The 27155-nt window shown below is 38.4% G+C and overlaps 1 protein-coding gene and 2 long non-coding RNA genes across 8 annotated transcripts in view; 1 reads left to right on the top strand and 2 right to left on the bottom strand.

Moving 5' to 3' along the window:
• The window catches only part of kiaa1549la (KIAA1549-like a), a 123978-nt gene that overhangs the window by 81216 nt on the left and 15607 nt on the right, over positions 1–27155 (bottom strand). The window lies entirely within an intron of this gene.
• Positions 856–2252, bottom strand: LOC143419567 (uncharacterized). Its single transcript, XR_013099574.1, has 3 exons — positions 1919–2252; positions 1631–1718; positions 856–934 (listed from the first exon to the last, which is right to left on the bottom strand). It is a non-coding gene; the product is annotated as an uncharacterized LOC143419567 (long non-coding RNA).
• On the top strand, positions 2359–6582 carry LOC112435104 (uncharacterized). 2 transcript variants are annotated; one of them, XR_003024410.2, is made up of 4 exons: positions 2359–2453; positions 3561–3716; positions 4169–4261; positions 4559–6581. It is a non-coding gene; the product is annotated as an uncharacterized LOC112435104 (long non-coding RNA). The 2 variants fall into 2 exon arrangements; XR_013099573.1 differs by lacking the exon at positions 2359–2453 and having other exon boundaries at positions 3429–3716; positions 4559–6582.

Here is a 27155-nt window from a genome sequence, read left to right as displayed (position 1 = left end):
TTTCTGGCTGAACTGAAACAGCAGTTACATGCACACACAGTACAGTGATGGATTTAATGCACACAATAAAAAATTGTGGCTAATGCACTCAAAAAAATGAATGAGGTGGATTGTTCAGTGTATATTAATTATTTATTTTCATTTTACTTAAAATATATGTTTTTGTTAAGTTAACATATGTTTTTCTAATCAAGTCTACGTAATTGTGTCTATTATTCAACGTACATAATACCAGAGGCGGAGCCAGACATTTGAGACACCCGGGGCTTAGCCCAAAAGGGTAGTATGCATGTGGGATTTTTTTTTTTTTTTTTGGGAGGGGGGGGTAGAAATGACTGAAAGATTAATTGGCTCTGTCTTGAGCTTTGTTCAAAAAAGAATGACTTCATATAGGGAAAAATATATATCACATATGCAGGACACCTTAAACTAGTTTTTTAATTAAACAGCAAGGCAGAACAAAGTCGGGGCTGTATCAAGACACGAGGACTAAACCCCAATTCAACCAGACCCAGAACTGATCCGGAATTAAAACAGGACTACAACAGTTCAAAATCAGGACTACTTAGGATTTAACCAAGACAGAACCACAATCAGAACTAGATGATAGTAGCACTAAAAATCATCATAGACCTGCACTACACTTATTTTTTTAATTCTACCAAAGTCCACTATTTAGATTTAGAAAAGTTTATATAATTATTTAGCCTCGTTGTGCAAACAAGCCTGCAAAACTTAATAAATGTAGAATTTGAAAAATAACAAACCTAAAAAGAAACACTAGGTACGAGATACATGAGGACCTATGATACGGTGATACTTTTGGTAAACAACCATTTGACTAACATGTGTGTCTCACCTGCTCTTGGTCATCTCTGTTCTGTCCTCATTCTCCATCTCCCTCTCTGTTCCTCTCTCTCTCTCTCTCTTTGTGCTGACAATCATCAAATATACAGATATTTACAAACTCTTCAGATCAAAACACAAACACTTTTTTAATTGTAACATCAAATTAGACTAAATGTTTATTTTTTTTAGATTGATAAATATAAAAAACATATTTGTTAACTTTAAGAGTAAAGAGAGAAACTATCTGTATTTCTTAATTGTAAATGGCACCAAATTGTATTCAAAATTGAGCCACACTTATGGAGCTCCACAGTTCTTTTCCTGGTGTTTTGGTTGACATCTCTTGATTTTCCCATGTCACAGAAACAGGCTCTGTGTTTTGCCTTATATGCATCCACAGCTGTGCCACCAGTTTACTCACATGGACTCTACTAACCTGTCAGAAGCTTCTTCAGCTCAGAATGGAATCGTCTGGAGTTTCTTATTAATTAACAATAAACTTAGTGTATATGTACTCCTAAATTTGATGAAAGTGATAATAAATAGAAGCTCTGTCTCTCTTTATTCTGACATTTAACTAATTCAAAATATATTTCAATATTTTTTTAAAACAAAAGTTTACTCTAAATTGATGTTGTACAGTAAAAATGTTTTCTCCCTAAAGTGTATGTAAATATCTGGTTACAAATGTGAATATCCTGCTGTGTACTGAAATCCCTCTTGTTTTGCATAGAAATATACTGAACAACATACAAAGCATAATATATAAAATAACATTTACCTGAGTTTTTTCTTTGAAAGAAGCTCCTTATGTCCATTCTTATATTTCAGTACATAACTGAAACCGATTTAGTCGGGGAGGGTAAGAACTGAAAATATGAAATAAACACACGTAAGCTAAGACTCTCTAAAAAAATAGCATTTGTTCGGCTTTTCATTTCGCCTTTTGTTGATTCACTTGAAGAGCAAGTAACGTAATATTGGTCAAGTGATCAGTTTGATATCAATCTTTCGTGATGCACCGTCATATTTACATTATTTGTACGGTATGAATGATTTGCTTTGGTACCTGGTCAAACTTAAGCTCTCCTTAGTATGGCTGGCTCCGTTTCTCCAAAAGCGCACTCACAGGCAGCAGCTGCCCCGCCCCCTCGCTCAGTCGCTTAGTGCCTGAGCTCGGATCATACCAATATCAGAGGGGGATTCACGCACAGTCGTAAATTCCCACAGTGTGCACTATGTGCTTCGAATATTGTGTGTACTTTTTCTTTTATACAGTTGTCAGCCAGGCATCTAACTATGAAAAAATTACACTCCAAAAGACCCCGGGCTTCTGACAAAACAACCCGGGCTTAAGCCCAGTAAGCCACCCCCACGCTCCGCCCCTGCATAATACTAATGTGTTACTTGATCGCATAACATTTAAGTTAAGTAAATTAGGATCGATATACCTTGTATATCCACAAGGTGGCAGTAATGCAAAAACAGTTGTAATGAAACCGCGCAGAACAAGAAGGTTTCACGGCTTGTGCCTGCTCATGCCTAAGACTTCAAATTTAACTGAAAAAGGCTGTTTTGGCGCCAAGCTGCTGTTTCTTTGAGAGGTAAGACCACTTTTTTCTTTGACTATGTTGTGTAGTATCTATATGTCCAGCATGGTTATATTTTGCGTTTGTCTTACAAGACATGTTATATCGTTTGCGTGTGCTTGTTTTACATTAGTTTTACTGGGTCCTGGACATGCTTATTTTGTGGACTGTGTAAGAAACATTTTTATTGTTTTTTGTTTTATTAAGGGATTAGCTACAGGGGTTCATGGGGTTATTCTTTCAAGGGGTTATTTTTCCATTTGCTTTCTTGGGATTCCTTTTCTGTAATCCGAGAGTCGGAAATATCGAATAGGATAGCAAGGATAGCATAAAGTGACATTTAAAATCCAAAAAGTCAAGGGCGAAAGCCACTGTGACACCATTGTTCTGCTCTATCAGTAATCTGTATTATGTAAAAATGGTCTGTAAATACAGCATGTTTCCTAGCGGAGTTATACATATCAATGTAGTTATAAATTACAGTTTGTGAAAGTACACACTTAATTTTTTTAATAAAATTATTCAAGACATATGAGTGGACAGACAATGGAGGTCGACAGACCTGGTGATAATTGCTTCTATAGAAAGTTAGCACATGGCAGTGTCAATCTCTTGCTTTTCTTCTGAGTAGTATTTTATTTAGTTGTAATTCAAACAATAATTTGCTTCTTGAAATTAAGGAATTAATTTTTTTTTTTCTTTATAAATCTCAGATCCTGCCTTTACCTGCTCCCTCCTATACTGATGTGGTGTATGTGGTATTGCTGAGCTTGTATGTGAACTGTTATACTTTTAAAAACAAAACTGTTTTAGAAGTTAAGTTTTCTTTTGTGACCCATCCCATGCCCCTGTTATTTCTTCTCCACATCTGAACCATGGTAAAGGTTGCAGTTCAAGGGCCTGAGGCATGAAATTCTTTTCAGATCAGCTGTGATCAATATTTTTTGGAACTTGATAAATAACAATAAAAGCTGTAATGGTTCCATTAGCATTTTGTGTAAATGTTTGTGTTAAAATTATAGCTTTAATGAGGTCTTACTACATTAGTTTTAGTTTGTATATGTGTACATATAGTATGTATATTTACAGTACAGTATGTTGTGTTTGTTGACATATTTTCAGGTGGAAGCAGAATATGTGAGGATTACTACTGCTGCACATGTTCCAAGGCTTTTTACACAACTTGACCAATACACTGACCAGCTCATAAAAGTCTTCAAGAAAAAAGGAGGCGTTGCAGGGAAGAAAATTAGACAAACTTTGGCCCCAGCCACACAGGTGCGTTATTCTGTTGGTAGCAAAATATTATGGCTAATAAGATCATTTTCAAATTTAAACAGCTAGTGTATGGTAGCTGCACAGTGCACTTACATTTATATTAAGCAAGACAAAGTTTGGTACTCAAAACGTTGGAAAATTTAAATTACCTAAACATATGTAAAATCTGATCCCTTGATTTAGGTTAAACCAGAAGTGAATGTTTTTATGTTATGTTTTGAATGCAAAAAAGATGATGTATTAGTTTGTCTTTACCTCCATTATGGACATATATAATGTGGTGGAAACCCTGCCCAACAGGTTAACTATTCATGTCCATGTGATGATTAGTTGGTCTTGTGTACATGTCTATCTGTGCAGTGGATATGTCATTCATTTTGCGTATAATGTGAGTTTCTGTCATCCTAAAGTATATCTGTTTTCTCTTCCTGTATCTCTGCCACTCTCTACAGAAGGAAACCATTGAAAAGGGGAGGGAGTGTGTCCTCAGGGCACTACCTTTTTACCTGAATGAAGACCCAAGCATCCTCTTCAAAGAATAATTGGTTGGTAATTTTAGTTTAGTTTTTTATCTGTATTAAACCAAATTTTGAATAACTAATGTTGTTGCATGTTGTAATGTTGTTGTTGTTGTAATTTGCATGGAACCTGTTTAAATGTTTTGGGAAATCTTCTTGTATACCCAAACTATTTATATTTATCGTTGAATCTGTAGTCTAAAATAGTGGCGCACTGGGGTGCATGTTCCTAATATTGTGTTTACGTCATTAAAGGGTAGCTTTGGCCCTTTTTCTTTCTTTTTTTAAAACTGGATGCCATTTTTCTATGTTTTTGTGTCTAAGCTACAGCTGTTCAGAGGGAGCTGGAACAAATTACCCTTGCTATCTTTACCATCGAAAGAGCTGATGCCAGCACTCCTCCAGCCGATGTGGGTGTAAGCGCCAGACGTCTGCTTTATATTTTTATTTACGATTGAGTTCATGTTTGTTTTATAATTCATAGATTCATTACATAAGTCATCTTTTCAGGATTAATAAATGTGAAAATATATGTGTTTACATAAAGTAATTTTAAGTCACTGTTTTGGGATTGGAACCTAAAAGGGGGTACCTCTCACTTTAATTATGTAAGTGCAATAGTAGCATGAAACCCTGTGTGAGAGGGAAGGGGAGGAGCATGGACAGAGAGGTTAGGAGTCTCACGGTTTTCTGACCGTGTGCACAGCTAGTTCTGGATAACTGCTATTTTTTGGAACTTTCATGCTTTTTAGGAAGGAGTTCATTGTTACATCTTCCGTTTGTAATAAATAAACAGTCTTCAAATCATAATGCAACTGGAAGCATTTCTTTTGGAAACCAGGAACACGCGTCAGCCATAGACTCTTCTTTTTTGAACTTGGTTTATTGGAAATTACCCTACAGTGGGTATAACCATCTAGTGTGTCCTGCATGACCTGGAAGACCTGGCCTCTGCATGTGCACTCTTGATGGGTGGGATATATGCACTGAATCTCAGTTAACCTCAAGACTGAAAGCTAAGAGACAATCAAAAGTATTGAGATTTAAAGGATTTAATTGAGAGATGATACTGCACCAGAAATGTTGAAGGGTGGTGTGTATATTAGCGTTCAAGGCATATTGTTATGAGGTGGAAATATGTTCATATTCAGTTTGTGTTACATTGTGTGCATTGTAAAGGTAATTGCAATACATACTAAAATTAAGGGTAAGTTAGGAGGTTGATCTGATATCCTCGTGTTGGTGTTGTTCCCAGATCATCATACTAAATGTTGTTCCAGGATCAACATTGCAAGTGACCAATCAGAATGTTGTGACGTCATACTTTTGCGACTTCGGGAAAAACCGGCGTAAAACAAAAAACTGTACTTAAGCTGCGTGAAACCGCCTCTGTCCGCCGATCAACTGACCCTAACCCTAACCGTAACCCTTTAATAAACAGTAAGCAGAATTGATATTGTCCTTGCAACATTGGAATTTCATAAATGCACGAATGGCTTGGAATAGAATAATGTCACAACAATGTGATTGGTCACTTGCAATGTTGAACCTGGAACAACATTTTCATGATGGTCTGGGAACAACACCAACACGAGGATATCAGATCATCCAAGTTGGGAATGCAGGATGAATGTATATTTTGTGGACTTTTAAAGACGAACAATTGTTTCCATGTTAAAATGTTTCCATCTGAAGTTTTTTGCCCAAACACTGGTAAAATAAATGTTGACAGTGGCGAGTGTTAAATGGTTACTGCTGTGCTGTTGCAAAAAAACTGAACGCTGACAAGCTGTTTTATTGTTAGACCATAATGTTGGCATGTTTTGTTAAAGTTTTATTTGGGATGGTGATGTAATTTTCTTTGATTGCTAATATCAGTGGACTATTTATTATTATTATTATTATTATTATTATTATTGTTGTTGTTGTTACATTTTTTTTTTTTTTTTTTTTTAATTGTGGCTGTTGAGGTGGACACTTCACTTTGCATTGTTAAAGGAAAGCACTTCATTGGCATTGTGTTACTGGACTGACCCTAAGCAATCATTGCAAATAGCAACTTTGCTATCCATTTTAGACACTAAAAGGAAAAAAACACTCACAGACCTTACTAGCATCACATGTGCATAACTCAAGTGTCATCTTATCAATGTGTTATGTGATCTTCAATGCGTTTTTTTTTTTTCTTCTATTTCTGGTAGATACAGACATTTAATTTAAAGTCTTGATGTTGCATCTGTCTACATACTGTTAATTACTAACCCTAATGAGCTGTTGTGTTTTATTTTGGACTGGGTTTACACAAATGCTCACTGAATGTGTTGGCAATAAAATAAATTTAAAAAAATAAGTTGGATGTACTTAATTCATTTGTGTGGAACCTGTTGACAAAATAGATTTATGTAAAACTAATTAATAAAGCACAAGGTGGCTGAAAATATAATATTTGAATTAATCTAACTTAAATTTAACATTTTACTGCCACAAATAAGAAATGTGTTGAAGTAACTAATCTAAACTATCTAACCTGAAAATATATCCTCTATGTTCATACAACATAACTTGATTTAGTTAGTCTTAAATATGTCTTGTTAATCTTAAGTAGTTTTTTTTTAAATTAGATGAACTAAAGATTTTTGCTTTAAACTAACATAATTCAATTTCGTGGAACCTGTTGACAAAATAATTTTAATTAAAGTCAACGTTTCATTTTTTTGAGTGTGGTGAAGCTTTTTGGTTTCTGAAAGTTGCATCACTAAACAGTTAGAAGAGGACACGCATATCCCCACACACACACACACACACAATGCAGCTTATCAGTGAGTATTAATGCAACGGCTGCTATTTCAGCTGTTGTCAATATCTGAATGGGTTACATTTATTCAGTTCTATTTTCATGGGGGAATGGACTTGCTACACATATATAGTTGCACTGTAGTAATGGCATCCATGTCCATGTGATCAATTCTAAAAATCAGGAGATTTGTGCACACAAGACAAATAAGAGGAAACTGTGCCTGTAGCTTAGACATTTTTCCCTTTTATATTTGTTTCATAAATATTCTAAATTCATACATTATTAGTGCTGCCTACTATCCTTGCCCAAACAGTAGTATGGGCTATAACATAAATATCTCTATGTTTTTATGAAAAGCTGTAAGCAGTAAATATGCTGAAACCCTCTACATATAATACAATTCTTGTTTTCCTCAACTTATCACTTGCTTTCTGCTTGCAACTTGTGTAACGCCATGAGCTAGCTGCTTTGGACTCGCCAAGGCTGCAAGCCTGCCATTGGAGAATATGAGATTAAGTTTAAATTGATGTTTGATCACTGCTGAAATATCCTACACTAATAAACTTCACACAGAAAGTGAAAAATAGCACTATCGAAACTATCGAAAAACACAAGCACCGGCTCATTTAATCCCGCAGCACTCCAGACATATTTTACAGTCCTTGTGCCAGCATTCATTAATCTTTTCCCAGTAAGATTGCACTTCATTTCCAAATGAGGGCCAAGAGCTGTCAATCAGCAACACGAGGAATAAAATCTCAGAGAGATGCTCAAAGCCTGAACAATAATTCCACTTGTTTTTCTATTGCTTTTTATTTTTTGTAGCATTACTCATGATTACGATTATTTTATGTCCTCAGCATCCTCTCCACCAGTAAACTCTAAATGAAAATGCAAACCTTATATAACGTATATTACATATGGATTGGAACTACACGCTCTAATTCCTACACCCCCCTGTGTTCAGCTCCATGCAGTCTCACTTACAGCTAGTTTAAATTAGGAGATCCAGCCTATTTCAGTTTCATTCAGATGTTTGTTTGGTCTCACTTCATTTTTTCTTTCTTGCTCTTTGCTGTTATACGAATAAAAATAACATGACTTCTGAAGTGGCATGCAAAAAGACTACGTGCAAACATAATTGTGTTTATAAATGCAATATATCTGTAAATATGGGGCCCAAGTTTGGTTAGCCAGCAGCAGAGCAGAATCAGGGTATGAAAGCTTTATAGCCCACTTCCACTCAAGGCTATCTGCTCTGGAACATCACTTAATGTTGTGGACCCTCCATGTGAACATCAAACGGACTGAAAATGAGTAGGGACAGGGTTTAGGGGCCAGACTGGAACTGGCCAATATTCCACTTCAAAAGCCAAGAAAGTGTGATCACTTGGATTGTAGCTACAGACACTGACAGTCGGAGAGGTGCTTGGTTATTGGGGCATATTAATATGTGAAAAAGTAGAAAAACAACAACATAAAGTTTGGAGCCAAAGTGGAAATCAGTACATGCAAATAGACGGGGCTCCAGTATTTGTTGTTGGGGGTTTGTTCCAAATAATCATCTTATTATTATTATTATTATTATTATTATTATTATTATTATAAACTTTATAAAGCACACTTAAAAACCAAGGGTATGCCAAGGTGCTTAACAAGTAAAATAGAGTATAGGAGGAGGATAATAGAAATAGGACCAAAGCAAGTACTAAATATGCAAGCAGATAACTGTCACTAATACATAGGAAAGCAACAGGTACAGAGCAAACAAGAATTTAAATGAGCATAAAAGTGCATGATATAAAATCATAAAAGAAATGTTAACTAGAGGGAAAGGCAAGATTGAATAAGTGGGTTTTTAATCGTGATTTGAACAGTGCAATGGAATCAGATGCGCGGAGGTCGAGAGGAAGGGTGTTCCACAGTACCGGGGCAGCCAGAGCAAACGCACGGTCACCCCGAGACTTCAGTCGAGATCTGGGTTGGGTCAGAAGTAGTTGAGTGGCAGATCTGAGTGTTCTAGCAGGAGTATGTGGTTTGAGAAGTTCACTAAGATAACTTGGCGCTAATTTATTAATAGTTTTGAAAGTAAGAAGTAATATTTTAAATTGAATACGGTACTTTATGGGCAGCCAATGCAGGCTAGCTAGGACAGGGGTAATATGGCAAAATTTCCTGGTACCAGTTAAAAGGCGGGCTGCTGCATTTTGGACTGTTTGCAGTCTAAGAAGAAGAGAAGAGGGAAGACCATAGTACAAGGAGTTACAATAATCATTATCATTATTAGGCCTACTTCCATAATTGTTTATATATATACTTATATTTGCTGTGTGTGTGTGTGTGTGTGTGTGTGTGTGTGTGTGTGTAGTCTTATGATGAAAGAGCACAGAAAGTCACAAAATGTCAAGCTGAAATGTCATTTCCTCACAGCTGTTAAAGTCAAACATTTTGGGTGTTTGGGTCAGTTCAGACCGGTCAATACAAAAGAATTACCCTGTCAAGTTTCTCTGTGTCAGATGGTTTGAACTGAGAGGTAAAATGAAAGAAAAACGAAGGAATAACTTTTGTCACCTCTGCTTTCAGAACGATTTTTGAATCGTCCGTGTTCAGTTTCTGTATGAGAACACATTCAGCCTAACATGGCTTTGATAACCTGATATCCTCTAAATCAAAGACAAAGAGAAAACAACATGGAAGAAAAAATTTTTATGTTAATCTGCAGAGATTCCATCTTATACATTCACGCATTAAAAGAAACTTACTAGACTTCCTTTTGCTACAAGACGTCAACCTTGCACTTCAAAACAGCGCAACAAAGTGATACCAAAGTCAGTCGTTAGATGAAAAGAAGCAAAGCAGGAGCCCAAACCTATTTGAGGTAACAGTAAATCAACAGCCTCGTTCAGCTTGACAACAAGCTTGGGCTTCCTCTGCTGCTGGGTCTCCACAGCAACCACAGGGATGCTGTCACCGGGGTAACCATTAGAACGGATAAAGAAAGACACAGAGCGTTCTGGTTATTTGTGACGTCTGAGACGTCTGTTGTGTATCACCTTGAACGGCGGCTGTAACAATAAGAATGAGCGATAAGGAAGTATGATGTTATCACAACAAACACAATAACATATTTAACGCAACAACTTCACAAGTGAACAGAGCACAAAATGAACTCTTGTTTCGTAAACACAGAAAATTACACTGATAAGGAATTCATGCACCGCAAATATCTGCTGATAAATGAAGGCAAAAGCGAGCATGTTTGTGATGTTCGGCATTCTTTTTTTTTGCTTGACAGACAGCCTCTAGCTTCTAGTCTGAGTTACACTATGTGATCAGTCACCCACAATGTTTTACAGAAATGAAATCGAGTCCCACCTGCGTGTCACAGTGGTGCCCTGCAGTTTCACGGCTTGGCGTAAGAGGCAACATTAGACATTATTTTTGTTGGCAGGATGAAAATGCATATGAGGGCTTATCGTACTGTGCCAACAGTTTACAGATAAAAAGAACCTTGAATTATCTATAATACAATTATGATCACTGGGGAATTACATGCACTAGTTGGCTGCATGAACAGACCCCTCAACAGAGAAAATAATATGGCTGCTTTGTTTGAAGTTATTTACTATTTATTAGTTCTGATTGAAAATCAGACTAATCGGATGACATGTGGATTAAATTTAGACCTCCAGCGGTTTGGCTGGTGTTTGATGTGAGAGGCCTGTGGGCTTGTCTCCCTGCTGTGTGGCCTATATTAAAATACCTAACCCACCATATAGGAAGCCATTACAAACTTGATATTATTAGACATTACTGATGTGAAATATGCAGTAGCATTGGTATATCTCTGCCAAGTGATATTTAAAGCCAGAGCTGGATGGATGATTTTGTACTTCTGGACATCAAATATGATTTGAAAGAGATCTGCAATGTGACTAAAAGAAAAAAAGAGGGTGTTTAAAGGAGATTAATGTGTAAATTGTGGTAGGATGCTGACAAATTTAGTGTGTGTGTGTGTGTGTGTGTGTGTGTGTGTGTGTGTGTGTGTGTGTGTGTGTGTGTGTGTGTGTGTGTGTGTGTGTGTTTTAAAGAATGGTTTACAAAGATATATATTTTTTGGTGTTTTGATGTTGTCATTTATCGGTTTCTTTATTGTTTTTTTGAGGGTCGGGTACTTTACAGAAAAGAATATAGGTGCTCTTGCCGCCTCAGCCTGTATGTACTACACTAAGAAATAGAAAAACTGAATTATGCTATATTTTCACACAGTGTTTTTACAAAAAAAAATGTAGATAAAATAAAAAAAATATTAAAAAGGATAAGCCTGGAAAAATGCTATATAAAGGAAGAAAGGCTGGAGATAGCCTCAGCCCCATAAAACACAGGAAGACTCAACTGGTTTTACAACTGTGTATTTTGCTAAGTTAATGTGCTGCTTTAATAATTTTGAGGTGTGTCAGACAATATCAGTCATATTTGTTCAGCAGAAACCTCGAAATAAAGAAAAATGTTTGTAGCAGGGGGAAAAAAACAAATAGGAATCTATATTTTTTGTCCTCTTAAAAACACATACTGTCTTACTTTCTGCACACTGAAGGCAAGGCAAGGCAAGGCAAGTTTATTTGTATAGCACAATTCAACAACAAGGTGATTCACTGAGGACCAAATTTAAAGCTATTTTGCAGAACTGATTAGTTTTGCACACTTTGATTTTTTGCTCATAACCTGGTCTGGCGCCTGCTGGGTCTGCAGCTTAAATTACCTCTGCAATGTTTTCTAGTAAGAACTGAACCACCATCATTACTAATATGAAGTTGCAAATCCTGTTGCATGGACACGCTTCTGGTTTCAGAGCACAGCTGAATGGGGAGAATGTGGAGGTCACTGCACCTTTCTATCCCTGCATTGGCCTCTATTTCCATATTCTCTTGGCATATTTGGTAATCCGTGCCCGCTTTTGACTGATCCAATCATATCTAAAGGATTTCATGTGGAAATATGCTGCATTACTGAAGATAAAGGCGCTTTAAGTTCCGTTTCACTGTGGGGTTTAGCACATATTTGATTGGACAAATTGTTCTTCTGCGGTGAAGAGGATCAACAATACAACAACACACAACAGACGGACTACACCACATCAACTCGTATCAAATTGGATTTCTGGGTTCAAAGGTTCAAAGTGCTTTGGAGATACAGTTAAAATGTTACACAATCTCAAATGTGCTAAAATCATAGCAACACATAATCCATAGCACAGTCACCCATAACCATTGATTGCATTTATCACATTATGCAATATCACAGTTTTGATGTAGTCTTAGCCTTGGAAAATTAGCGCAGGTTTAAAGATATTTGGGGGGCTCTCTATATGCTGGTGCATACATGCACGCAGGATCTCTTTCATGTAGACATTCCCGTGTGCTCGAACAAGGTGTCCTGTGGAATTTGTACCATATGCAAATCAACAACATTTGACACCCTAAAGTGAGAATCAATCACCTCGTCACATCCTCAAAAACTACTAAAAGTCCTCTCTCCAGCATGTCCTGGGTCTGTCCCGGGACCTCCTCCCGGTGGGACATGCCCGGAACAACTCTTCCTGGAGGCGCCCAGGAGGAATCCTTGTCAGATGCCCGAACCACCTGAACTGGCTCCTTTGGATGTGGAGGAGCAGCGGCTCCACTCTGAGCCCCTCCAAGATGGCTGAACTTCTCACCCTGTCTCACCACAACGGACCGGTACAGTGTCTCCATCACTGCAGCCGTCTGTCAATCTCCCGTTCCCTCCTGTCACTCGCGAAGAAGATCCCAAGATACTCCATTTGGGGCAGGAACTTGTCCCTGACCCGGAGTGGGCACTTCACTCTTTTCCGACTACCAAAAGTCATTAAAGATAACGTTGCAAGAAAGGGTGACTAGATGTCCTGATTTTGCTACACAGTAAGTGTTTTTATCAAACACATTACAAAAAGGATGTAAGCATCAGGATGACAAGAGCCAAAAAAGGTCAAAAGTGAAAGAGGTGTCAGAAGGAATGCAGGAAGAAAGTCAAAGTGCAGTTTTGCAGTTTTACTTAAGGTAATGACATGCTGTTGTTGGTCAGTGTAAATACAAGTGTAAAACAGCTCATGGCGAGTCATTACTGCACGGTATTCAAGAAATGTCAGAAACTTGGCAGAAAAGTATTCTTAACGTTGCTTTGTAGATCGTTAGAAGATGCCAGGTGACTAACAGGAAGCAAAATAATCCAGGGCACTCAGTTGGGAAATCTAATTGCTTGATTCATATTGTAGCTGCCTGGCAGACTGCCTCTGTGTTGCTTTGCTTCTCATCAGGAATTTGGCATTGTCTTGCAATATTTAGGCTGCCTGGCTGCCTACACCTACTGCTTCCCTCCATGGGAATTGTTATTAGCCTGTTAGAATGAATGGATTGTTCACAGAAGGAGCCTCAATCTCAAAGAAACTGGTACTTTTATTTTTAACTTGCATTTAATAATAAATTCACACTCATACCTGAAGAAAGACATCCACACATTTATTTTCCCGAGGCTCGGCTATCGCAGCTACCTCCTCTCTGGCATAAATGAAAAATGTCTTTCTCAGCTCAAATAGTTCAGATTTCACAGCTCAGATTCTCACTTTTGCACAGCATGTGTCGATCGCCAGACTACAAGCAGAAGTTTTGACCCTTTATTAGCCCGCCTCAGATGCTCGGGTGAGTCCCTTCTGGCTATGCCAAAGTCCAAACTAAAAGCTAACGATGCTTTTTGTAAGGCTTGACTTTGGAACAACTTGCCTGGAGAGATACAACTCTAAGGATCAGTAAGTTTCTTTAAATCACTTCTTAGAAGACATTTTTATAGTCTTGCTATACACAGACATGTATTTAAGTGTTTTTATCTGTATCCACAGTAAAGATATTATTATAATTATACCAATTATTCTTAGTATTACCAGCAAAAATGCACAAGGGGGTTTTACCAGGCCTTCAGTACTTGTTTGCTTTTACTAATGTACGAAAACACAGACATTAATCACATTATTCCTTTCCTTTAACTACAGCATTGTGTACAGTGAGATGGCAAAATTAATTAAAAATAAACACACATTTATTGTTCTTTTTTACAATATTCTAAAAATTACAGGCTCATTACTTTTTGATGAACATTGACACGTAATGTCAACAATGTACACGTAATACAGATGTAATGTCACCCTTGGCTTTCAGATCAGCTACTACACGTAGTAATTTGTCCGAATTTTAGTTTTATAAAAAGAATTTCTAAAGCTTATGTAGCAAATTTCATCGAGATTCCATCCATTCTCTGACTCTTATACTTTTCAGGGTTGCGAGGGGGCTGGAACCTAACCCTAAGTCTTAGGGTGAGAGGCAGGGTACACCCTGGACAGGTTGCCAGTCTTAGGCAGGCAACCAGTCGCACTCACATTCTTATGGACAATTTAGAGTTTCCAATTAACCTATCCCCACTAACTGCATGTCTTCGGACTGTGGGAGGAAGCCAGAGTACCTGGAGTGAGTCCATACAAACAGGGGGAGAACATGCAAACTCCACACAGAAAGACCACAGCCTGATGCTGGAACTGAACTCAGGACCTTCTTGCTGTGAGACAATAGTGCTAACCACCATTATTACGTGTCTGTGAGTTGCACCTATACAGCCTGCTCACTGATCCTGCTCACCTTAGCTGATAATGTAGCACTCCACAATCTCATCTATGCTGGTGTGAAAAAAAACAACAACAACAAAGCAGTGACCAAAATATTAAAGACAAGATCTGAAAAACAAGTGTCCACAACCATCGCAGCTATACCCATGCAATCTGTGATCTAAAGCAGTGGTTCCCAAACATTTTTTGCTAGGCCCCCTTTGTTTTACAAGAAAAATGGGGCCAGAATTGACCCGATAAAGACCCAGCAATCTGGAGAGGATTGGATTGTGAAGCAAGGCACACATTTTAGACTTTTAACTGTTTTTTTGTAAGTTCCACAGTTCCTTCACAGCCATTCATACGACACAAGTTAAAGAGATGTGCATAAGCCATTAAATTACAGAACATTCCTGTTTTTTTCACTTACATCGACTATTCAAATGTATGATTTTTACAGTGGGTTAAAAAAAATTAAAATGAATATCAAATAAATAAAACAAATGAATAAATCATGAATAAACAACAAATTAACAACAATTTTTCACTTAAAACTATGGGCCAGTCAGCACAACAAGCTAAACAAACTTTTACTGTAAATTTCCATATTTATTTCTTACAGTTTAAGCCCAAAGCACTTATTTTTTTACATTAAAAATATATTTTCTATATTAAAATATCTGACCTAAAGCCAAACTAGTTGTTTCACCAAACTGAGCAAGTGTATGTGTGAAAAATTCAGCTTGTCATTTCATAAAGTTCATTTTGAAGTCTCACTGTAAAACTCATTCTCTGGAAATTGATTTTGCTGTCTGCTCGGGTGACATCACTTCACTGCAACACTTAAGTGCACGCACAGCAATGTTAGAGTCTGATGGCCCGCAGTTTTTCATTCTCAGCGACACATTGAATTTTAAGGAACTAATTGCATCACTGTGAGAAAGAACAAACTTTATTCAATTATGTCAGCCTAGAGGGATGTAAGATATATCGCCATCAGTAAAACATTAGAGCACATTTTTTTACCCTTCAGCTTGTATTATGTTGTGTATTAACACATCTGCTCGATCATGAGAAATGATGCGCACCACTAAACTAAACTAAGAACCAAAGTAGCTGTAAGCAACCTAAATGTCTGTAAACACAAGCGCTCAGTCTCACACATCTTTAGAGTCAGGGAGAGGTTGGGTGAGGAAGGCAATAAGTATGCACTCATGCAATAATTAAGAAACAACCGCACTTGGAAGGCAGCATGGCGCCTCATCTGTGCTGCTCTGTCGCAGAGTCCCTTGTGACTGGCTTACGCAGTCATGTGATTAGCTCTGGGGCTCTCAGTAGGTCAGTCAGTCTGGCATAATCAGAACTTGGGAGACATCCTGGGCTGCTGCATTGTGCATGTGCACACACAGGCTTTAACTCAAGTGTACACACACACACACACACACCAGGATACATGTTATTCTGAGACACACAGGAAGAGTCAAGCACTCACAAGCACTAAAATTTTCAGTGGCAAAAGTAGAGGCACTATTCATACACCAATATAGCCAGACACATACATAAAACATCACTCTTTCTTCCTTCCTGTTCACAACACAAACCAACTGTGCTCATAGACAACCATGGCACCGACAAGCTTAAAGCAGGCTTCAATCAGTGTGATAACTCGAAAATACTTTTTTTCAGTATTTGGATTACATTAAAATCTTTCAGACTACAGGAATAAAAATGCACGTGACAAAGATCACGAAGCACATCAACATGCTAATGAGAACTACCATGAAAACATGAAAGTCAGGAAGGTTGGCTTGAGCGTATTTCAAAGTAACATCAGTCTCCAGCAGAGAGAGGAGATGAGGTTGTATGCAGAAACAGGTTCTGCATACATTCCTAAACAGTTGGCGACACCAACAGCTAAAGCTAACGCTGTAGCTGTGTGTGACAAGGACCCATCTGGCCCCAGTTTTTGCTTTGTTTTTTTCAGCTGCTATGCTGTAACCATCATGTCTGATGACCACCTGAAATACTTCCCCAAGATAGACTGACAGCATGTCACAGATGAGACAGAAAAGCAAAATATTTGAGAGTTTTTTTGTTTGTTTTTCTCATTCTGGGTTTAAGTTCTGGTTTATTATAGCATGCTCCACTGCAGATGTTGCATTTATCTTATCATTAACCTCCTAAGACCCAAACTCTTTCATGGCATGCATTTTTATCTTCTCTTTGCTATTTGGGCTGATTGGGACCTGATGAATGTAAAACCAAAGACTTATCTTTTCACCTGATTTTGCTCTACAAGGGCCTGATATCCACACACACGAGGACATTCATTTTAAATTTCGATAGAAAATTGGCAGTATAATCTCCTCATAAGTGGATATCAATTCAGTATGGTCTAGACAACCCAAATTATGATGTCCACATGTATTTGGATGCCAGGTCCTAGGAGGTTAAGGGGAAATGAACTGTCTGTCTCTGTCTTCATGTTTCTGTAATTTGTGGTCTTTTTATTTTTATTTTGAATGTTAGTTTTCCTCTTACCCACTGCCTGATTAGAGCCACTTATTTTTAATTAGCTGTCTGTGCATTTACAGACCTCCCTTTTCGGTTTTGTCAGTAATAAAACCCCAAGTTTTCACTATTTGCTACATTAGTTTGAGCATAAAGGCTGTTACAAACCAAACACACTGCGATTTTGCAGCAAATTCAACCATCAACAGATGCTCTGTGAAAAAAAGTTGACTGCAAGCAATGACGAGCTGGTCCTGATGTTTCTAAACAAGACAATTAAGAAACTTCTCGGTCCATCCAGTTCCCACGAAAAGGCAACAGCAGTGAAAGTTTCCATGTTTGATCCAGGAGCTGAAACTGCGTTATGGCCGCTTTCGTCCATATTTCAGGATGTCAGTGGCAGAGTTTGGACCTGTTACAGCTGCCGTCATGGGCTGGGGTTCTGAAATGTAAATTTGAGTGTGCAGGTGCGCCTACAGGAGAGGTGGATCCCGAAGATGGTGTGCTCGGATTGGATGATGACCTGGAGGCGGAGTATATGACAGCACGGTTGACGACGGCAATCCATCCATCCTCGTTTTTACCCCAACCAGCTGGGGCTGCAACATGCCCTGTGTTGTTTTGTGAATCCAGGAGGAAGTAGGGGTGGATCGCCTTTTCAATTGGTCACAGTTTTCTCATGTTGTGTTAGTCAGGGAGGTAAGTGATTGTTGTTTGGTTATGTTTCTTTTGGAGCAGTCGCTCCTCTGAGTTAGTTTCCTTTTGTTTGTTATTTTGGTGTGGGTCCGCCCTGAAGCCTGAGCATCTCCTGTGAATTCCATTTTGTTCCGTTCCTGTACATAAACCACTTCCTATTTTTAACTTATGGTGTGGTGTGCTGCTTGGGGTCGAACGGGGGGTGGATCATCCCTCTTGTTGCGGGTGTCGGGTCACCCCTAGATGGTCCGTAACAGACTACATCTGAGAATGCAGAGAAATCCTTTCAGAGAGCCGGAAGAGTATCTGTGTGCCTAAAGTAAGACAGGATTATTTCACTATTTCCATCTCACTGTGCACACAGTACCGGTGTGCGTTTTGAGCAACAAGCCTAGTCTTTGCTAAATGCAGTGATCTGATTGGTTAGATTTGGTTATTCTGAATTCAAAAAAATCGAGATTGGGTTGAAAGAATAAATTATATAAAATAAATTATAAAAGAAAAAAAAAAAAAGACTTGTTTGCCAAACTGGCCTCTTGGTACTCCCACAGCTGCTGGTTCTCAGCAGGACATTAAACATGCACGATTCAGTCAAGTCGGGCTGCAAAATTCACTAAATACCTGCAGAAAACTGAGAATTTACTCTGTCTGATACAGCAGCTGAAAAGTTTTTCCTGCACTTAAAGTTACCTGAGCTCACTGACTTGTTCTGGAGCATTTCATTTGCATGTGACGGTGCTTGAGATTGTGATTTTTTTAACAAAGCGAGACCCTCTGGGACTGTGTGCCAACCCCAACCAAGAGGGCTAAAGCTTATTTTCACCAGGTGACAAAAGTAGAGATCAATAGGCTTTTAGCATTGTACATTTCTACAGGTATTTGTTCCTACAGCAGAATCATTGTCACCACAGTGAAGCGCTCAATCACTTTCAAAAGCTGACTTTGCTGTCGGCTTTGTCGTACTGCTTAAATAGGCTACTGAAGAAAGGAGAAAGGAACTTTCAGGATTTGTACAAATTATTGTAATTTATTTGTGCTCTATATAATTAGCTTAGCTGTATATAAAACAAAACGTGACGTAAAAGATGAGGTAAGATCAACTGAAGAAATAGCAGCTGATTCAAGACGGACACTGAATTACAACTTTCTTCCTTCACTGACTCCTTTATGCTGAAGCTGACCTAAATAGTGTATGGAATATGACACAGTCCCAATCTCCACACCCGCAGACTTTGAAGCACCTTCCCGCTAAGTCCCACTGTCAAATCCTCAAGTGCATGTGGACTCCATCGCACACATTTTGAGCCCCTTATGCACAGTTAACATAAGTCTGCCAACATTCTGCAGACATTGATGGAATTACCCAGTGTGCAGTGTTGTGACATTTAATGTGGAAATGTTTTTTAACACATAAAGAGGTTCATACAGACTTTTAAGCCACCGACATCATTAAATTATACCGCAAACTACCCAGCGCTACCCTTCACATGTGGTCACATCCAGTTTTAAAGAAAACCAAAACAGTGACGATCATAATGTCAGACTTAAAGCTTCAAATCAGCCGACGCTAATGTCTCAGAGCAAAGTTAGTGGCGAGCTTGATGACATATTGTGTTTAGCAGTTGTTGGAAATCAAAACTGAGCTTAAAACAGACCGAATGTTGCACTCAAATTCTTCATGCATTACGATAAGTTCCTATTCTGTGTAAAGATTGAGTAGCATTCAATATTCTCAGGTTGGGTATATGTGGATAGCTTGTGTAGTATGAAGTCATTTCTACTGCCAAATATATTACTACGACCTTTATGTTTAGTCAGTGGAGAGTGGGCATAAAGCTAAATCCATCCTATTCTGGACACTTAAAGGTCTAGGCTTATTTATTGTAGTTGTTTTTGGTCAATATTTCATTATAAAGCTGAATTTTTCCATTTTCACATCTACAGACAAAAACCCCCACAAACTTTTACTTGTTGCTATTCATTGGTTTCTGGAGACAGGCATTACCACCATCTCAGGCATGCAGAGAGGCCCACAAATCACTGTCTACCAGTGTGATCGTCTTTGTTTATGGTAATCCTGGACACAGTGGGGGCCTTCACACTTGCATTGAGCATATTCGGATTTTGAAGAACCAAAAGAAAACATTGCATCCTATTCAAATGTGATTCTGACCATGAAGCAGGGAGATTATAGCACTGTGATTCTGGACACAAGCCAGGGCAAATTTTAAAAAGCGGAACACATTTGACTTTATAAGCACCATATCAGAGTACACCTGATATTTTCAGCACAATTAAAGAATGGATTCAAGATCATTTTCTTATTTACCCATATTCAGTTTCAGGTGTGGATTTTAAGAGAATTTCTATGGAACAAGCCAATCCCACGCATACAAATACGCTATAACCCCCTTAAAAGATGAGACCTTGGTTATCTCACTGCATGTCAATCAGGGAATCATGGGGACGCTGTCATTCAGGTTTACTACTAACAAGAAGGTTGCTGGTGGAACCCAGGCTCCTTCAGTCTGCGTTTCCTTAGCAAGATAAAAAGACCCCAAATATGTCCCTACTGCAATGTTAATTTGTTATAGAATAATTCATAGAAGACGTAAATGTCTGTTTACTACCAAATAAGTCACATTTAAAAAATTTTTACATAATTTTTTATCAAGACTATTTAAAATAAAAACAAGAAATGAATTAACATAAAAATAAAACAGAATTTAATAATATAACTAAGAAAATAGTGCATTTTTGATTCATTGGTATGAATGCTGTTATTACAACCATGAAAAATCAGTGGTTTCATTTAATTTTTTTCCCCATTTTGCAACCGATTGCAAGTAGTAGAAGACCTGGGTTGTGATTTTAAAGCAACCATTTCATAGACAAAGTTTGCAAGTTCACTGCCCTTGGTTGCAATAATTTTGATGTTGCCATGGTTCCCAGCTACTAGACTTAAAGTCAGAGGAAAAAATGCATCAGGGAAAGATAAATCAGATAAATTCTTTAGTTGTTAAGGTGTGGAAAAAGGAAGAGGTGGTGTTTGAAATCACTCATGCATGCAGCATAAGAGCAAATAGGTTCTTGTTTGTTTTGCAGGATTTTACAACCAAAAGATGGAAAACATGCCATCGGCCAATGGAGATAAGAATACTGCTGCTCACCGAAGATCAGCTCCTGCTTGTGTCAGGTTACCCATACTCGTTACTCACACTGGGAATAAACGCAGAATCCGCGCCACCACATGCACAAACGCACAGAAACAAGGCTGGCTGATCCGCCAAAGCTTCCCACTGTTATTATTCCAATATTTTTTCATCATAAGAGACAGGTTCATTTTAAATTTCATGTTCTCACAGTTAAAAAGCTCTCGTGTTTTACAATACCGTACTGCGGCATCAAGGAAATGTTGCTCATATTGCCTTAGAAAATGGGAGCAGCAGAGGTCAATTGATTCTTTGTTATCCAGTGTGCTCTAAACCACTCCATAAATTCATATTTCTATTTGACATGTGGGAATGCTGCACTGCACTGTATGTATTAGAGACACAGAAAGAAAAAAAAAGCTAAAAGGGATTCGGAAATTTTTTTTTCGATATTTTCAGAAAAAACACTTTGGCACCAGAAATGATCAAACATGGTAAAATCCATCTTTACAATACAGTGTCCCACCGAGTCCAGTTGTGTAAGAATAAACCAGAAACATTGTCCTACACCGATTCTTTGCTTCGGTGCTGCACTTTAAACAATTAAGGATTATGGTTTTAGTAAGCTGAGCACCTCCCTGTCTTTGACAAGATGCATCCAATGAAATTCCCCCACAGAAACAAACACACACACACACACACACACACACACACACACACACACACACACACACACACACACACACACACACTCTTTGAACTCCAAAGCCATTAGCTTATGTGAAGTGACACACAAGGGGACAAAAAGTATTACATCATCTGCCTAAGTCCATTTACCCTTTCACAAACACACACAGAGCTACGCAAACAGTGACAGAAACAATAACACACCCAAAGCTGAACCACAGACAAGCGCACAGAAACCCTGATGTCACCGCACGACACACAAACAAGCTGTGACACACACCGCTGCAGACAAACTTGGAAAATAGGTCCACTGAGTCCCGACAGGGGTGCAGATAGAAGAGTCCGAACATACCCAAATTACACACACACACACACACACACACACACACACAGACGCCAGTTCAGATCCCATCTCTCGCTTCATTTCCCGCAGCCAACCTGCTGCTGCTGAGGCCTCGCTGGCGTGACAGCAAGTCTGTGATGACGGATCACCGTGGAAACGTGCATATGAGTGCGCGTTTGTGTAGTGGGAGTGTGTATAAGATGGATAGATGTCTTCACCTTGTCGCAGAAACACTAAAGATACAAATTTTTCTTGCTTTTTGAAGAGATTAAATCAACCTCAACTCAAAAGGAAGGAGTTTTAATAAATCAAAAGTCTGTGCAAAAATTTATGGTCCCTTTTAAAACAAACAGGGAGCCAATAAAATGCCAGGACAGATATGAGGCGCACATTTGGATCTAGCCAACGATCTCGCAGTAGAACTGTAAAGCATGTGAAGCCAATCTACTGCTGGGTAACAATAAATCTGTCAGGCAACAAGGCATTGCAGACAAATTTATCTCAGCAGGCCATGATTTAGATTTTTTTAATGGATTAAAGAAAATGCAACTTAACAACCAAAGTGTAAACAGCCATAATTAAAGCAGAAGGCTAGAGCTGCGTGAAAAGGTCTTAGAAATGTAACTTGGTTTAGAACACGGGGGAGAATTTTTAATGAGCACATTTTTTGACACCAGAATAAAATAACTGGTTTAAAAGCAGAGCACCAAAATAAGCATTAACTAAGAAAAAAAGAGAAGTCCAGTGCATCATGGGTCAGCCCCATGACGTCTGTGGATCCTCTGAAGGTGTATTTTTAGGCAGCAGGACAAATACCGTGGGGTCAGAGAAGCAACTGTAGACCATTTCAAAACATAATCTCACTTGATATCACAACTTTAGGCATAGATCTTGCTAACTAAGCTAGTCAATAGTGCAAGCGTTAGCTAATGGCAGCTAGTGTACCTTGTTGTGTATATATGTTCATATTGAGTTTTAAAAAAAAAAAAATGAAAGCGCTAAAATGCCAAACTATCATTGTGACTATGTCCATCTAATGTATATGGTTTTAACAAAAGATGATCTACAGTTTGCACAGATTCACCAAAATTAGATGCAGACAAGTGTTTTTAATGTTTTGCAGCAACATTCAGATTGTAGGCACTCAGACGAGCTCCACAGTCATCCGATCTCAATCCAATAGAGCAACTTTGGTATGTGGTGGAATAGAAAATTTGCATCATGGACGAGCAGTCGAAAAATCTACAACAACTGCGTGATGCCATCATGTCAATATGGACCAAAATCTCTGGCGAATGCTTCCACCGCCTCGATGAATCAATGCCATGAAAAATTAAGGCGGTTCTGAAGGTAAAAGAGGGCGAGTGTAATGTTGAGTTTAAAAAAAGTCACAATTTTATCAAATGTTTGTGGAGATCAAAATTGAGTTAAAACAAAACTAAATGTTAGACTTAAAGGAAGAAACAGCCTCGATTGAATGCTCCATAACCGCTGGATTAAGCTGCTTTTTGACAACAAGCATAATTTATCAGTTTATTATATGTGAAGCTTCTAACTAATGAAGCTTTTACCAGCCAGCACTTGAGAGGTTTTATGGAACCATTCCTGCCCAGCTGACAGAGCAAAGCAGTGCCTACTTTACTTAGATTTAAATCTGGTGCTAGGAATGGTCACTGGTGGGAAATCATCTCCACCCACACAAAGTGCCAGCTCTAGTGCTTCTACTGAACCGCAGTGGGAAGTGATCTAGATGAGACAAAAGCAGACTCCACTGGTATTTATTATTGAACAAAAAATATAAATAGATTCTGCTTTATGCAGCCACAGGCAGAACATCCAAACGTTACACAGAAACACCCCAGGCAGGTTTGAACCTGCAACCTTCATGTCGTCAAGCAACAGTGCTCAACTGTCACTGTTATTTATGGCCTCTCACTTTTCGTGAAGTTATCATTGGCTGTATTTATGAATTTTGCACAAAGTACATCAGCTGTGCTTTTTAAAAATCTTCAAGTCGAACTGAAAAATTGCAGCTGCACATCTCCAAGCTACGACTGACAGTATCTGATGAATCCAGGAGAACAGCAGGGCATGAGTCCCAGTAGTACACTCGGGTCATTGGCCACCCCAAAATACCTCTTAGAGGCTTTTAGTGCTCTGCACCCACACACACTCACTGCAATTATTTTTATTTTTAGATTTCAATTTTAAACCCTGGTGAAGGTAAAATGGAGAGCCACAGACTGATAGATTAGGTAGCGTCTGTTTTTTGGAGCAGAGAACTGTCACTAGGGAAATATACAATCTACTTTTATTGAATCAGAACGACAATATAAAAGCCACACAGCAATAAAAGAGTCTGAGAGTTTGATTTTGCCTGATAAATACAGAGACTCAAACAATGGAACTTGAAATTTGACTGAAAACTTGTTTTGTGACGGTGTGGTGTTAATTGGAAATTCATGTACATAACTGGGGATGTTGTTCTGGGATATATTTGGAAAAACTGAGGTATTTAAAATGGAATATCGAAATCATGTCACTTTTACATATATCACAATAATAATAACATTATGTTATATTGATATTACTGAGATTTTGTATCAGTTTACAGAAGATGTTTCCTAATTAATAAGACAATAAATCGCTACAAAAGCTGGAAGTGAATTGTAAGAGATCATAACAACATGGCTCCACTTAGATGACATACTCAAATATCCACACTGCAGTGTGTGCTTCTGTGTGAACGACACAAAAACAGTGCATCACATAAAACTTACAAACAACATATTACTGTAAGCTCATCTCACTTTTACACAACTTTGCTTTCATTTTTGTTCCAGTTTCTGGCTAAAAATCTCATCAGGTTGTGTTTTCACACAGCTGTCAAGCCTTCGACAACTAAACACAAAAAGTCAAATTGTTAAAGACAACCATTTCCTCTGAGGAATGTCAGAAAAAGGACAGGCCTCTTTGTAGTGTGACACGCACACACTCAATGAGGGAGCTCTAATTCGCTTATAAATTCCTATTAGCTGAAGTATACTCAAAACAGAACACATGACGCACTCCTGTCGCCACACAAGTGCACACTCGTACATACTCACGCGCGCACTTACACAAACACGTAATCATAGTGGATTGTTGTGGTACTTTGATGCTTTTTGAACATTGTGTGCCTGTGTGTGAGTCTGTACACAGTGTGGGTGTTTGTGTGTAAAGCTGTATTGATTTTTTACTGTTTTTTTAAATAAAAAAAAAAGAAAGAAAGAAAGAAAGAAAGAAAGAAAGAAAGAAAGAAATGAAAACAAGCCAAAGCTGCTGCAAGATGTACCATGTGACTTTGAGCAAGCCAATGAGTGAGCTGAGTGCTTTCGATTGGCCTGGAGCACCTGATGTGCGTTTGCCCTTATTGTGTCCCCTGTGGTGGCACACTATTATCCATGTGAGTGCACAAAACACATATGGTGTGAGCAAAGAGTGCCATTTCATTACCGGCTGTGGAAATAAGACATTAATCTGATTAAGTGTCCTCATCATTATCTTTAACCTAACTCTATCAGTCAGTGCTTCCACCCAGCGATGACGAGACGATGACGGCGTTGATGAAATTAAAATCTTGTGCCGTTTAAGGAACTGCAGAAAGAGAATAATTGTGCGCCAATTAGTCATCATTTGTTATGTAACGGTCTGAACCATATTACACAGACACCCAGAGCAGAGTTCAACATCATCGCTAACAGTTTGCCAGTTAAAAAGACCGAACAGACTTCTGAAGTCCCTAAAAAGTGATTAGAGCACTAGTCTGAGTGACGGCACTTTACTTTAATCCTAAAGTGCAAAACACACAAACCAAAGATATGGTGCTGCACTGGTTTCTCCTTCAATCACAAGTATCTCAGTGCTCACAGCGAGGTGCTGGTTTCATAATGCCTGCTGCTAACTAACCTCTGATCTTCATAAAGCCATCCGAACCAGCGGGAGCACTGGTTTTTAAATATTCCTTGCTCACGAACCCGGAATCTAAACTAGGTTGTTGAGACCTTACAGCTCGCTAACACCTAAACTAGGTCTTGAACAGCATGTCTGATTATGCACAGTTATGAATATTTTATGTAGATTTTTTTTCTTGAGGCTGGTAAACAGAGTGTGTGTGCTGGGGTCAGAGCCATGCGGTTTGACTTTGATTTACCCAGGGGGAACAATTACCTTTGCCATCGAAAGCAATTGTTCCATTTACACAGCAATCTAAGTTCGGTTCACCAGGCACACATAATGAAGAAAAGGAGCTGCCGTGTGGAAATTGATTCCCCTAATTGCAGCCAATTGTTGAAATTAAGTTGCTTTTGATGCATGTGGAGGAATGTCTTGTATTTTTTTTTTTAAATCCTTTATCTAATGTCCAAACAGTTTTGATCCCTGTGTTGAAGGCACTTAAATTTAGCTATTTACATAAGAGATAACAGACCAGAGGCTCAGGTCAACTTCAGGATACGGTTTATGTGCACCTTCGCATTCTCATCACATACGACCAAAGAGAATATTTCAAACATTGCTATGGAAACAGAAAAAAAAATGTAATCCTATAAATATGAGATTATGTAACAAGAAACTTAAGGTACATTCGGGCTAAGCCCACCACGCTGAATATCATATACGCTGCTTTTTAATGTTGTTTAAAAAAAAAAAAGTGTTCATTCAAAGAAGATTCCAAATATCATTGATATGCCAAAAGAAATGGATTTAAAGGGAACCTATATTTTGTGTTATGATAGGGGAAATGGCTTTTTTATCAAGTTTAGATCATTTCATACTATATTTGCAAGATAATGTCTGTTGCTGGTGTATTGCAGGAGTCTGCAGTGGATGTATTTGATCTTTAATCTCCAGATAAAAACGCAGTACAAAGTGGAGGGAAATTTTCATTCTTGGCTGCTCCTCACTGAGCCTGTTTCTGCCAGAGGTTTATTCCTGTTAAAAGGGAGTTTTTCGTTCCCACTGTCACCAAGTGCTTCCTCAAATGGGCTCATTTGGTTGTTGGGATTTTCCCTGTATTATTGTAGGGT

The sequence above is a fragment of the Maylandia zebra genome, linkage group LG7 (genome assembly GCF_041146795.1).
Source record: "Maylandia zebra isolate NMK-2024a linkage group LG7, Mzebra_GT3a, whole genome shotgun sequence".
Classification (NCBI taxonomy): domain Eukaryota; kingdom Metazoa; phylum Chordata; class Actinopteri; order Cichliformes; family Cichlidae; genus Maylandia; species Maylandia zebra.
The sequence above is the reverse complement of the archived record's forward strand: the minus strand, read 5'-3'. Positions and strand labels throughout refer to the sequence as shown.